Source organism: Mixophyes fleayi, chromosome 4 (genome assembly GCF_038048845.1).
Source record: "Mixophyes fleayi isolate aMixFle1 chromosome 4, aMixFle1.hap1, whole genome shotgun sequence".
Lineage (NCBI taxonomy): Eukaryota > Metazoa > Chordata > Amphibia > Anura > Limnodynastidae > Mixophyes > Mixophyes fleayi.
The window spans coordinates 56,118,686-56,134,466 of NC_134405.1; the positions used below are offsets into that span (position 1 = coordinate 56,118,686).

Sequence of the window (15,781 nt, forward strand, 5' to 3'; positions counted from 1 at the left end):
TAAACAGTCAATTTTGCAAAACTGTATGTAACCATCCCAGCGATTCTTTACGTCCAGATTCCATTACATACTCTCTACTACAGTATGCATGTATCTAACAGACCTTCATGGTTTCTTTTAATATTATTTTTTTAAAACAAAAAGTCCCCAGTTTGGCGCTGTGCTGAATGACAGAATTGCAGCGTGTATGTGGAGTTTAAGCCGTAGACACCGCTGGTTGACATTTGCAGTAGATTACAGGTTGTAGAAAATCGAGTCCATCTCCATCTATCAGTCTGTGGTACATTCTATGTAATGCACTGAAACCTAGGCAGTGTTTGCATGTGCTTACATACAGACTTATAGAAATCTGGTTACCGGGCCCATGCAAGAGTTACAGTGAATGTATCTGTTTGCACTTTAAAAATATATTACAAAAGCATAAGAAATAAGAAATGGTGAAACATGAGAAGACTGACAACCTCTGGTGATCTGTGCATATGAATGTCAGCACCTGTCATCTACACATAGTGGGCCTAATTTAGAAAGCAATAGATACACACCACAACATGCTGCATCTGGACAGTGTGCCCTGGATGCATCAAGGGTGCTCTCCTGCTCTGCCACTACAGCTTAGACGGTAAATGTATCAACCTGCGAGTTTCAGGCGGTTTTGAAAAGTAGAGGTGTTGCCTATATCAACCAATCAGATTCTAGCTCTCATTTTGCAGAATTTACTAAAGAAATGATAACTATACTTTGGTTGCTATAGGCAACATCTCCACTTTACAAACCCCGGAAACTCGTAGCTTGATACATTTACCCCTAGAAGTGCTCCTCACTGCAGAAGATTTTGACACTTTTGCTTGGTGTGCCTTTTCAAAGAATCTATTGCCACAAGTGAGGCAACCCTGTCCATTAAATAAAACCTTTTCTCCTTAAATACTGCTTGGCTTGGCCAGTTATGGTTTAAATGAATCATGATAGCCATAGGACATTGGGGCTGTTACATTGTTTGAATATTATGTGGCTCTTTAATGTGCCTGAAGTTTATTTCATTGCTGGGGCTACACATAGAAAATCACAGTCATAGATATCGAAAAGGTACTACAGGATCTTGCAATAAGTTACATTACTGAGAATTCAGTGAATATAATATCCTGTACATAACTATTACAGTGTGAGAATACTCTGATACCTAAAGTGCATCTAAATTCAACATAACCATAAGGACCACCGGTATTGAAAGTAAGCCCATTGATTCCAATGGGGCTTCTACCGCATGCTGGAAATGAGTAGGAAAGCTCTGGTAATGAACAACAAATATGGGGTGCCCCTGCTAGAGTGCAAACCTGAGCTTGGGTGGGGATGGACAATCTATGGCGATGGTGGACCACAAACAAACAGTGTAGCCCTCCCCCACCCCAGACAAAACAGAAAAGAACTGGGGCTCCTGTGCTCTGGAAGCCAGCATAATGAGAAATATTGGGATCCTTAGGTTGGCAGCTTAAGTAGTATAATGGGAGGGGGTACCTAAGATCTGCTGTCTTAATTCAATATGTCCCCAAGAGTTCTATTTATTAAGTTAGTGAAGTGACCATAATTATGCTGTAATTTACCATGTTGGGGCTGCTCTGAGAGGCCCAGTGAAGTCCCCCCTCCTCCACAAACTCTTTTTACTATTCACCTACACCAGTGTTGGCTAACCAGTGACACTCCAGGTGTTTGTGAAACTACAAGTCCCAGCATGCTTTGCCAATATTTAGCAGCTTATTGCTGGAAGGGTATGCTGGAACTTGTAGTTTTACAACACCTGGAGTGTCACAGGTTAGCCAACATTGACCTACACACATAGCACATGAACCAGAGAGGCTTCAGCTGGATCCCATTGAAAATGATAGGTCTCATCCTGAGAGAACTTTGCAGTCACCATATTAATATAAGGGTGTCTGCGCTAAGCAACGTTAAATAGGTTATGACAAAAGATATCTATAATTTCTCCTGCGTTGAACTCTTCATTTAGTATGTGATGCCCATTTTACTGAGAAAACTGCTGTTGGCTCTGTTTTAACGGTGATCACACCTTAGTAAACAGACCCCTAAAATTGTCATTCTGTACCTAGAAATCAATATTGCATATCTACACGCATATGCTTCCACACATACATTAATTAGACTTGAGCAATCTGTGGTTGGCTAGCTGTTGCAGAATTCTATGCCTTATTTAGGACGATAAAGGGAAAAGCGGACGTCCCTTTAGCGACTTTTTACAGCCATCTTGTCGTGAGCAATGATTTTAATTTCTTACATACTGAAGCATCATTTGCGGAGGATGTAACAATATACCAAAGACATTAGCCTAAAGGGGCAGAGCTTTCACTATAGTTAACACCCGAAGCCGCATAAAAAGAGAAGGCAACACTGTCTCTTCATTCATTCATTCATATAAAATAGAAGTTTAGTAACATACATAAAATTTAGAAAAACATTTAACTGCTAAAGTGCAATGCAATGAATATTCCCTAATAATAAAATCCCTTCGTATGTAATGGAATGCTCCATTCTCGGCGTGCATCATCGCTGATTGGTCCACAGCAGAAACGAACGCCCATGTCTGAGTGTATAAAATGACAGAGGAACCTGTTTGGCGCCGAGAAGCGTGAGAAGATGGCGAGTGAGCAAGTGTTAGTGGGTGTTGAGGTTGAGGAGAAGGTGTCAGTGGGGGTTGCAGCTATGGAGACGGAGACAGAGTCAGAGATGGTGCTGGAAGGGCCAAAAAATGTCAAAAAAGTTAAGGTGGGGGATGGAGATGCTCAAGAAGAGCAAAGAGCAAATCCAATGAGCCCAAGAGCGGTGGAGATGATGGTCAAAGTACTGGACCAGGACGACAACGACATTAAAAAAGGTCAGTAGCACGTGTAGTGTACCTGCTTGAACGACTTTATTTCATTCTAGTGTCACATAAAGCAATGTAAACGCCTAATTTGTAACCTAATTTTTTTATGTCAGAACGAAGAAGTAATGGTGAGAAGGCCTGTTTAGATACCACTGATACCACTAATTTTACACCTGTTAGCAAACAAGAAAAAATTGAAAAGGAAAAATATATAAAAGAAGTTCGACAGAAAGGTATTTAAGTGAACATGTGTAGATAGCTAAATGCTTTGGGCACATACCTGTACCATTATAATAACCAAAATGGCGCCTGTTTTCCAGAAGGTATGGAGGTTAAGCCCGCTATTATTGCGATTGCGCCACAGGGACCAAAACAAACTGATCTCAAGCAGTGTGCAAGGTGAGAAAATGAGAGTATTTATGTCGTTGAATATAAATTACAGATATAGAAGTTAAATGGTAAACATTTTTTATTTCCTTGTTTCGTAGATAAAGAAATCAAAGGGAATAGAAACCCAAGCGACATCAAGACCTGTTCTGCCACAAACCAGTAGCACCTTTAAAAATACTAAATACTAAATACTAAAAATAATACTCTGCAATGCTCTGCAGTACTCTGCGCTCTGATTGGCATGGGCGCGCTCACGTCTCATGCGGATCTTTCAGACACCTGTGTGTGTAAAAAATTTTGTACTTTTTTTTCCTGCAATAAAAATGTTGCATGAACACTGTGGTTTATTCTGGGTATTTCACAAATATAAGTTAATAAAGAATAATATAACTTTAATAGTTTATAAAGGTTAAAATTTATAAAGGGTAAATATGAATACATTGCCAACATAGACACAAAGGGTAATGGTCTACAGCCAGACAGGTGCAATATACATCTATACAAAACATGTACTGGGACAGACATCAAAAATTTACATGCACACGCCCCCCAGGTCGAGGAAGTATTGGAGGATTGTCGTGGATCGGACGGAAGTTTATACACACTACACAATGGAAACGAGATTGGAACGAAAATATTAAACGGTACGACCAACCAAATGAGGCGAAAATCGTCCATTTGGGCAGACTTTCGACCATCGTGTCACTACACACACTAACCTGACTTTTGAACGAGCTTTCGTATGTCGGCTGATTGAGCCGAATATTGGACAAAAACCGTGTAGTGTGTACCCAGCTTAAGAAAGTCAGTGAGAGAAAAACAAGTGGGGGAGGTTAAGATCTTGCAAGGACAGGAAGAGAAGGGATAGTACCGAGTGGAGATTTAACCCCCACCATTACTGAGTATCCTGTACTACTACTACCATACTACCCTAATAACCCCACCATTACTGAGTATCCTGTACTACTACTACTACCATACTACCCTAATAACCCCACCATTACTGAGTATCCTGTACTACTACTACCATACTACCCTAATAACCCCACCCTTACTGAGTATCCTGTACTACTACTACCATACTACCCTAATAACCCCACCATTACTGAGTATCCTGTAGTACTACTACTACTACCATATTACCCTAATAACCCCACCATTACTGAGTATCCTGTACTACTACCATACCTCACTAATAACCTCTCATCCTGTACCACTACTACCATACTGCCCTAATAACCCCTCATCCTGTACTACTGCTAACATATTGACCTAATAACCTCACCATTACTTAGTATCCTGTACTACTACTACTACTATAATGCACTAATAACCCCTCATCCTGAACTACTACTACTATACTGCACTAATAACCTCTCATCCTGTACCACTACTACCATACTGCACTAATAACCTCTCATCCTGTACTACTACTACCATAGTGCACTTATAACCCTTCATCCTGTACTACTACTACTACCATACTGCCCTACTAACCCCTCATCCTGTACTGCTGCTACCATATTGCCCTAATAACCTCACCATTACTGGGTAACCTGTACTACTACTACTATAATGCACTAATAACCCCTCATCCTGAACTACTACTACTATACTGCACTAATAACCCCTCATTCTGTACTACTACTACCATACTGCACTAATAACCCCACCTTTACTGAATATCCTGTACTACCAATACTATAATGCACTAATAACCCCTCATCCTGAACTACTACTACCATAGTGCACTAATAACCCCACCATAACTCAGTCTTCTGTACTACTACCATGCTGCCCTAAAACCTCACCATTACTGAGTATGCTGTACTACTACTACCATACTGCCCTAATAACCCCACCATTATTGAGTATCCACCATACCTTACTAATAACCTCTCATTCTGTACTACTACTACCATAGTACACTAATAACCTCTCATCCTGTACTACTACTACCATACTGCCCTAATAACCCCTCATCCTGTACTACTGCTACCATACTGCCCTAATAACTCCACCATTACTCAGTCTTCTGTACTACTACTACCATACTGCCGTAATAACCCCTCATCCTGTAATACTACTACCATACTGACCTAATAACCTCACCATTACTGAGTATCCTGTAGTACTACTACTACTACGATACCTCACTAATAATCCCTCATCCTGTACTAATGTTACCACATTGCTCTAATAACCCCACCATTACTGAGTATCCTGTACTACTACCACGATACCTCACAATAACCCCTCATCCTGTACTACTACAACCATACCTCACTAATAACCCCTCATCCTGTACTACTACTACCATACTGCCCTAATAACCCCCACCATTACTCAGTATCTTGTATCCACTACTAATATCATCCAGTATCATCCTATACTATAACACCCATTACTACTATCATTAAGAAGCAGCCTATACAACAACACACAGTACTATCATCATCAAGCAGCAGCCTATACTACAACATCCAGTACTACTATCATCAAGTAGGAGCCTATACTACACACCCAGTACTACTATCATCCAGTATCAGCCAATACTACAAACCCAGTATCATCCATTATCAATTGCCCTGGCATGCTGTCAATCAACTTCTGGGCCACATACTGACTGATGACCGCCCATTCCTACCTAATCAATGCTTGGAGTTTGTCAGAATTTGTGGGTTTTTGTTTGTCCACCCGCCTCTTGAGGATTGACCACAAGGTCTCAATGGGATTAAGGTCTGGGGAGTTTCCTGGCCATGGACCCAAAATTTCGATGTTTTCATACCCGAGCCACTTAGTTATCACTTTTGCCTTATGGCAAGATGCTCCATCATGCTGGAAAAAGCATTGTTCATCACCAAACTGTTCTTGGATGTTTGGGAGAAGTTGCTCTTGGAGGATGTTTTGGTACCATTCTTTATTCATGGCTGTGTTCTTAGGCAAAATTGTGAGTGAGCTCACTCCCTTGGCTGAAAAGCAACCCCCCACATGAATGGTCTCAGGATGCTTTACTGTTGGCATAACACATGACTGATGGTAGTGCTCATCTTTCCTTCTTCGGACAATCGTTTTTCCAGATGCCCCAATCAATCTGAATGGGGATTCATCAGAGAAAATGACTTTACCACAGTCCTCAGCAGTCCAATCCCTGAAACTTTTATAGAATATCAGTCTGTCCCGATGTTTTTCCTGGAGACAAGTGGCTTCTTTGCTGGCCTTCTTGGCACCAGGCGATACTCCAAAAGTCTTCGTTTTACTGTGCGTGCAGCTGCACTCACACTTGCTTGCTGCCATTCCTGGGCAAGCTAAATCAACTTTAGGAGTCAGTCCTGGTGCTTGCTGGACGTTCTTGGGTGCCCTGAAGCCTTCTTCACAAATATTGAACCTCTCTCCTTGAAGTTGTTGATGATCCGATAAATGGTTGATTTAGGTGCAATCTTACTACCAGCAATATCCTTGCATGTGAAGCCCTTTTTGTGCAAAGCAATGATGAATGCACATGTTTCCTTGTAGATAACCATGGTTAACAGAGGAAGAACAATGACTTCAAGCACCACCCTCCTTTTAAAGCTTCCAGTCTGTTATTCTAACTCAATCAGCATGACAGAGTGATCTCCAGCCTTGTCTTCGTCAACACTCTCACCTGTATTAATGAGAGAATCACTGACCTGATGTCAACTGGTCCTTTTCTGGCAGGGCTGAAATGCAGTGAAAATGTTGTTTTGGGGATAAAGGTCATTGTCATGGCAAAGAGGGAATTTTAAATTAATTGCAACTGATCTGGTCATTCTTTATGACGTTCTGGAGTATATGCAAATTGCCATCATAAAAACTGAGGCCACAGACTTTGTGAAAAATAATATTTGTGTCATTCTCAAAACTTTTGCCCATGACTGTACAATCATCCAGAATCAACCTATGCTACAACACCCAATGCTACTATCATCCAGTGTCAGCCTATACTACACACCCAGTACTATTATCATCCAGTATCAGCCTATGCTACAACACCCAGTACTACTGTAATCCAGTATCAGTCTATGCTACAACACCCAATGCTTCTATCATCCAGTGTGAGCCTATACTACAGCACCCATTACTACTATAATCCAGTATCGGCATATGCTACAACACCCAATGCTACTATCATCAAGCAGCAGTCTATACTATAATTATTATTATTATTCATTTTTATTTATAGGGCGCCACTAGGTGTCCGTAGCGCCGTACAGGGACAAACGAAATTACAATACGAGGTGAGACAGCACAGTACAGTAAACTATAAGCACAGTACCTCAGTGAGCTCAAAGCACAGCTAGAGAGGGCGGGGGAGGGGAGAGGGGAAGGTCCGCCAACGACGGAGTCCAAGAGGGAAGGCACGGATGACAGGGAGACCCCCCAAGGGGAGAGGAGGGAGCGAGAGGGGATGGGGGGAAGAGGGTCCTCAAGGAGGAGGGCTAAGTAGCTGGAGAGCAGAGTTAACAGTGGTGAAGACAGGAGGAGAGAATACCCTGCTCAAAGGAGCGTACAATCTAAGGGGTATAACACCCAGTACTACTATCATCCAGTATCAGCCTATACTACACACCCAGTACTACTATCATCCAGAAGCAGCCTATACTACAACACCCGGTACTGCTGTCATCAAGCAGCAGCCTATAGTACAACACCCAGTACTACTGTCATCAAGCAGCAGCCTATAGTACAACACCCAGTACTACTATCATCCAGTATTCGTATAAAAATAGTCAGGTTCTGGGCGCTTGTAAAGGAAAGATATATCAATTTAATATGGATAGGTCCACAATACGCTCCGGCCGGAACGAGACAGCTTAGATGTGTTAAACAATTAACATGCATCAATTGACACTGCCGAAAACAATGATAATGGTAAAAAACACTATAAACTCAGTGTGATTGAAAATATGGTTAGAGTGCACTTGCAAGCTACTAAAATATGAAATGACAATTGGTATGAACCGCAAAAAGGGAATGTAAGGAAATATAATGTCCAGAGTTGTAAAATAAAAATGTTGGTGATGATGAAAAATGCAAGCAAAAATGAAATTGGTAGCCGTTACTCACATGAAGCAGGGATGTCTGGCTGTCTATAATGCAGACAGGCACTTAGTAGCGGTCCCAGAGTCTGTGCTGATGAGGTTAGATATAACGTTGATTTCAATGATAAAAAGCACCCAGCAGAATGCCAATTTTTAAACCAAGAATGAGGAAGAAAGTTCTTCTAGTTCCTAAAGGGAAATCCTCTCCTTGTTGAAAGAAAAAATGATCCCGCTCAAATAGCGTGTGCACGCTGCGGGATATCTTCGTGTTGAGATTAAATGTATGGATATCAAAATGCCTCCAATAATGGACAGGTACCCAGCAGAATATAGGTGGTGATGATCCAAATGTAGTCCTCCTAATCCCCAACGTAGTCTCTCTCTTTCTCATAAAGTTGAGGCTAAACAGGGGAAGCGGTAGTGCCGCTACGGATGAGCGCATACACGCTACAGGCTGGTCTCCGATGTGGATGTCTGTATATGGTAATGTAAGATGCTAGCATGCTAGTAAGTTGAATAAAACTGAGTTGAGGGACAGTCTCCAACGCGTTTCGCCCGGTGGCAATGGCCAGTGGGCTTCCTCAGGGATAGTAATGTCCAACTGGTCTTCCTAGCCAGTTTTTAAAGAGATCCGGATGTGCCAATCAGCCAAGAGGCAATGGAGTAATTAAGTAATTGGTGAATAAATCTGAGTACTGGTGATTGCACAACAATCCAACAGGCATGATGGAAAAAAACAAAAGAAAACGATAGTGCACTAGTTGCAAAACAAAAAAGAGCATGTTTGAACATATATAGAAAAATATATATAAATAGATCTGGTTGCATAAATATTAATTGGTGATGTACATGGTATATATATGAAATGAACAAAAATAAATAAAAATAAAACTAGTTGCAACACCTAATATACATGGCAGATCCAATCATACACCAAAGAAGAGATCTCACCGATTGAATGTATCTAGATCTCCTCTTATTAGGAATCCACCTAAATATAGAGCCTACAATAGGGTCTATAAACCATTAGACCAACGGAATTTAGGACCACCTCTAGGCACTCCTAGGACCAAACAGGATAGACAGAATATAGCTGCCAAGGAAGGCTTCAAGAGTGGCATTAAGGAAGCGCGGCACCTTTTATCCAAGGACCAGTCAACATTGTTAGACAAACTTAAACACATCGATCCACATCAGGGAGAAATTGAACCTGAAGAACCTGATGCAGATGATTTCATTGAGCATTTTTTAGAACTAGCCCAAGGAATCCAGGATACACCTCCAAGTCCAAAAAGCATCAGAAAGAGAAAGGAAAGATCATCATCACGAGAGGAAAACGAGGAGGATCTAAGGTCAGTAGAGAGAGAAGGAGCAAGGCCCAAAACCAAAATACAGAAAAATCCACGGAATGCAATACAGAGCCCAATATAGGAGCTAGAGGTATATTTAATCTGAGTAGTCAAACACTAACCAAACCTCAAATGGATCTACTAAGTAAAGGCCTTAAATTTGCCCCCAATAGACCACTCAACAAGTTTGAGACTTATATAGACTTGCATAAATTCATCAGAAATCTCACACTAAAGAAGTTTTTCCTTGCCCATCCATCTGTTTCAGGAACTAATCTGTCTAACAAAGATGACATTTCCACTTTATATCATCACACTCAACTAAAACCTAAGTCTACCTTCTTTCCCACACACTGCAAGGGTCCATATTTAGAGACCTTCCAGAAGTTAGTGGAGAATGATCTTGACAAACTCAACATTCAGCCAAGGAACAGAATTTACAATATCACCAAACCGGAAAGAGGAGCTCTAAAAGATCTACAATCCAACAAAAATCTAGTTATCAAACCAGCAGATAAGGGGGGTGGAATTACCCTCCTGGATCAATCTTCATATCTTTTGGAGATAGAGAGCCAGCTAAACGATACCTCCACTTATAGAAAATTATTGGGGGATCCCACTCAGAAGTATAAAGCAGAACTCACTGTACTTCTCAATAGAGCTCTCCAACAAGGTATTTTGACCAAAGCAGAACATCAGTTTCTAAGTACTCAACATCCACGACTACCGGTTATATACTGTATACCCAAAATCCACAAATCCATCACTCACCCACCTGGCCGACCAATCATATCTGGGATTGATTCACTTACTACACACCTCTCTAGTTACATTGACACTTTTTTACAACCCGCAGTTATCACACAGAGGAGTTACCTCCGTGATACTGGTCATGTCTTACAGATTTTACAAAATATAATTTGGCAAACTGGATATTTACTTATGACATGTGACGTCTGTTCACTCTATACCATCATTGACCATGAGACAGGCTGTGAGCATGTCCAGCATATTCTCACAACAGAAACAAGTATCCCGACTGATCAGATACAGTTTATCATGCAAGCTATTGAATTTACATTACATCACAACTATTTTTGGTTCAATGGAGGATACTATGAGCCGGTTCGTGGGACTGCGATGGGCGCGAAGTTCGCGCCCAGTTACGCGAACCTGTTCATGGCCCATTGGGAAAATCTTACCATTTGGCATAACAACCCATATAGTTCACACATTCTTGGATGGTACAGATACATAGACGATGTGCTATGTATATGGACCGGTAATGTGGACACACTCCAAGAATTTCTTAAATATCTAAATACGAACGATCTCAACCTCAAATTTACCGCTCAGTTTAGTGATACCAGAGTTGAGTTTTTAGATTTGGACATTTCTATCGTCGACAATTGTATACAAACTAAAACTTATCTGAAACCTGTAGATTGTAATTCGTACATCCCAGCATCTAGTGGACATTTGAAGAGATGGCTCACTAATATACCAAAAGGACAGTTCTCTCGAATCAGACGGAATTGCTCTAATCTGGCACTATATGAGGAACAATCTGAGGTTTTGAAGACTAGATTCCTTGAAAGAAAGTATAATGATGTTGAAATACATAAAGCATTCGAACAAGTTAGAGACACGGACAGAGCTACCTTACTTCCATCAAAAGTAAATAAGGACATTTCAAATCCTTTACCACCGGCCCTCATCACAAAATACAATTCCAATCATAAAGAACTTGAAAGAATTGTAAGGAAGCATTGGCACATATTACGCATGGATGAGCATCTGAAGGACATCCTTCCCGGACATCCAAGGATCATTTATAGAAAATCAGATTCGCTTAACACTAAGCTCGTCAAGTGCTGCATTCCAAAAACAACTGCAGAAAAAGGCCAACAGAGTTGGCTGGAAGAGAAAAGTGGGGGCTTTTATTATTGCAATAGGTGCCATGCTTGCAAAACTATTAATCATAAGGGAACAAAGCCCATCACCAACTTCCACTCTCATACCACAGGTGACTCCTTTCAGATCAAAACCAAAATCACCTGTGATACTATGGGTGTGGTTTATCTGTTGGAGTGCCCGTGTGGACTACAATATGTAGGGCGCACTATCCGGAAACTTCATGTTAGAATTTCAGAGCACCTTCGCAACATCACCAATCAGTTAGATAATCATACCGTATCATCTCATTTTCTTAAACATCATAACCACGACCACACTAAACTTCAGTTTTTAGGAATATGTAAAGTTCATAAACCTTGGAGAGGTGGAGATTTCATTTCCCTCATTTCAAAAGAAGAGGCGAGATGGATTTTTAATCTTAAAACCCTGATCCCAAAAGGATTGAATGTGGATTTTGACCTGGGTTATTTTCTCCACTCATAATGTATCCACTATATTTATCCTTATGCACATTGATACAATGGGAATAATATGCTAGCTATACCATATTCCCACTTTATTTTTATTTTTATACTTCTACCTTTTTTTTTTTTTTTTTTTTATTATTATTTATTTATTTATTTAAATTTTTTTTTTATTTCATTTATTTATTTATTTTTATAATTTTTTTTTTTTATTATTATTATTATTTTTATATATATATATATATATTTTTATTATTATTTTATTTTTTATTTTATTTTTTATTTTTTATTTTATTTTATTTTTATATTTTTATATTTCTATTTTTATTTTTTATTTTTATTTTTATTTATTTTTATTTATTTATTTTTATTTATTTTTGTTCATTTCATATATATACCATGTACATCACCAATTAATATTTATGCAACCAGATCTATTTATATATATTTTTCTATATATGTTCAAACATGCTCTTTTTTGTTTTGCAACTAGTGCACTATCGTTTTCTTTTGTTTTTTTCCATCATGCCTGTTGGATTGTTGTGCAATCACCAGTACTCAGATTTATTCACCAATTACTTAATTACTCCATTGCCTCTTGGCTGATTGGCACATCCGGATCTCTTTAAAAACTGGCTAGGAAGACCAGTTGGACATTACTATCCCTGAGGAAGCCCACTGGCCATTGCCACCGGGCGAAACGCGTTGGAGACTGTCCCTCAACTCAGTTTTATTCAACTTACTAGCATGCTAGCATCTTACATTACCATATACAGACATCCACATCGGAGACCAGCCTGTAGCGTGTATGCGCTCATCCGTAGCGGCACTACCGCTTCCCCTGTTTAGCCTCAACTTTATGAGAAAGAGAGAGACTACGTTGGGGATTAGGAGGACTACATTTGGATCATCACCACCTATATTCTGCTGGGTACCTGTCCATTATTGGAGGCATTTTGATATCCATACATTTAATCTCAACACGAAGATATCCCGCAGCGTGCACACGCTATTTGAGCGGGATCATTTTTTCTTTCAACAAGGAGAGGATTTCCCTTTAGGAACTAGAAGAACTTTCTTCCTCATTCTTGGTTTAAAAATTGGCATTCTGCTGGGTGCTTTTTATCATTGAAATCAACGTTATATCTAACCTCATCAGCACAGACTCTGGGACCGCTACTAAGTGCCTGTCTGCATTATAGACAGCCAGACATCCCTGCTTCATGTGAGTAACGGCTACCAATTTCATTTTTGCTTGCATTTTTCATCATCACCAACATTTTTATTTTACAACTCTGGACATTATATTTCCTTACATTCCCTTTTTGCGGTTCATACCAATTGTCATTTCATATTTTAGTAGCTTGCAAGTGCACTCTAACCATATTTTCAATCACACTGAGTTTATAGTGTTTTTTACCATTATCATTGTTTTCGGCAGTGTCAATTGATGCATGTTAATTGTTTAACACATCTAAGCTGTCTCGTTCCGGCCGGAGCGTATTGTGGACCTATCCATATTAAATTGATATATCTTTCCTTTACAAGCGCCCAGAACCTGACTATTTTTATACGTATCTAACATTGTTGGGAGTTTAGGGGTCCCCCACACACTCTCAGGTTCGCATTTGGCTGCTTCATATATTTGGAGGAAGCGCAGCCTATCCCTCTTTTTCAACCTATCATCCAGTATTCGCCTATACTACAACATCCAGTATTACTATCATCCAGAAGCAGCCTATACTACAACAGCCAGTACTACTATCATCCAGTATTCGCCTATACTACAACATCCAGTACTACTATCATCCAGAAACAGCCTATACTACAACAGCCAGTACTACTATCATCCAGAAGCAGCCTATACTACAACAGCCAGTACTACTATCAACCAGTGTCAGCCTATATTACAACACCCAGTAATACTGTCATCAAATAGCAGCCTATACTACAACACCAACTGCTACTATCATCCAGTGTAAGCCTATACTACAACACCTAGTACTACTATCATCCAGAAGCAGCCTATACTACAACACCCAGTACTACTATCATCCAGTACCAACCTATACTACAACACCTAGTACTACTATCATTCATTTCCAGCCTATACTACAACTCCCAGTACTACTATCATCCAGTATCAGCCTATATGACCTAGTACTATTATTATCAAGTACTAGCCTATACTACAACACCCAGTGCTACTATTGTCAAGTACTAGCTTATACTACAACACGTAGTACTACTATAATTCAGTATCAGCCTATACTCTATGACCTAGTACTATTATCATCAAGTACTAGCCTATACTACAACACTCAGTACTACTATCATCCAGTGTCAATCTATACTACAACACCTAGTACTACTATTGTCAAGTACTAGCATATACTACAACACCCATTACTACTATAATTCAGTATCAGCCTACACTATATGGCCTAGTACTATTATCATCAAGTAATAGTCTATATTACAACACCTAGTACTACTATTATCAAGTACTAGCCTATATAAATAAATGATGATGATGATGATACTACAACACCCAGTACTACTATCATCCAGTAGCAGCTTATACTACAACACCCAGTACTATCATCCAGTATCAGCCTATACTACAACACCTAGTACTACTATCATTCAGTAAGAGCCTATACTACAACACCTAGTACTACTATCATCCAGTAGCAGCCTATACTACAACACCTAGTACTATCATCCAGTATCAGCCTATACTACAACACCTAGTACTACTATCATTCAGTATGAGCCTATACTACAACACCTAGTACTACTATCATCCAGTAGCAGTCTATACTACAACACCTAGTACTACTATCATCCAGTATCAGTCTATACTACAACACCTAGTACTACTATCATTCAGTATGAGCCTATACTACAACACCTAATACTCCTATTATCCAGTAACAGCCTATACTACAACACCTAGTACTACTATCATTCAGTATCAGTCTATACTACAACACCTAGTACTACTATCATCCAGTAGCAGTCTATACTACAACACCTAGTACTACTATCATTCAGTATGAGCCTATACTACAACACCTAGTACCATTATCATCCAGTAGCAGTCTATACTACAACACCTAGTACTACTATCATCCAGTATCAGTCTATACTACAACACCTAGTACTACTATCATCCAGTAGCAGTCTATACTACAACACCTAGTACTACTATCATCCAGTACCAACCTATACTACAACACCTAGTACTACTATCATCCAGAAACAGCCTATACTACAACAGCCAGTACTACTATCATCCAGTATTCGCCTATACTACAACATCCAGTATTACTATCATCCAGAAGCAGCCTATACTACAACATCCAGTATTACTATCATCCAGTATTCGCCTATACTACAACATCCAGTATTACTATCATCCAGAAGCAGCCTATACTACAACATCCAGTACTACTATCATCCAGAAACAGCCTATACTACAACAGCCAGTACTACTATCATCCAGTATTCGCCTATACTACAACATCCAGTATTACTATCATCCAGAAGCAGCCTATACTACAACATCCAGTATTACTATCATCCAGAAGCAGCCTATACTACAACAGCCAGTACTACTATCATCCAGTATTCGCCTATACTACAACATCCAGTATTACTATCATCCAGAAGCAGCCTATACTACAACAGCCAGTACTACTATCAACCAGTGTCAGCCTA

The 15,781-nt window shown here is 39.8% G+C and overlaps 1 protein-coding gene across 1 annotated transcript in view; it reads right to left on the minus strand.

Moving 5' to 3' along the window:
• Nucleotides 1-15,781, minus strand: part of RHOBTB2 (Rho related BTB domain containing 2) — a 150,916-nt gene that overhangs the window by 84,746 nt on the left and 50,389 nt on the right. The gene's annotated exons all lie outside the window — the stretch shown is intronic.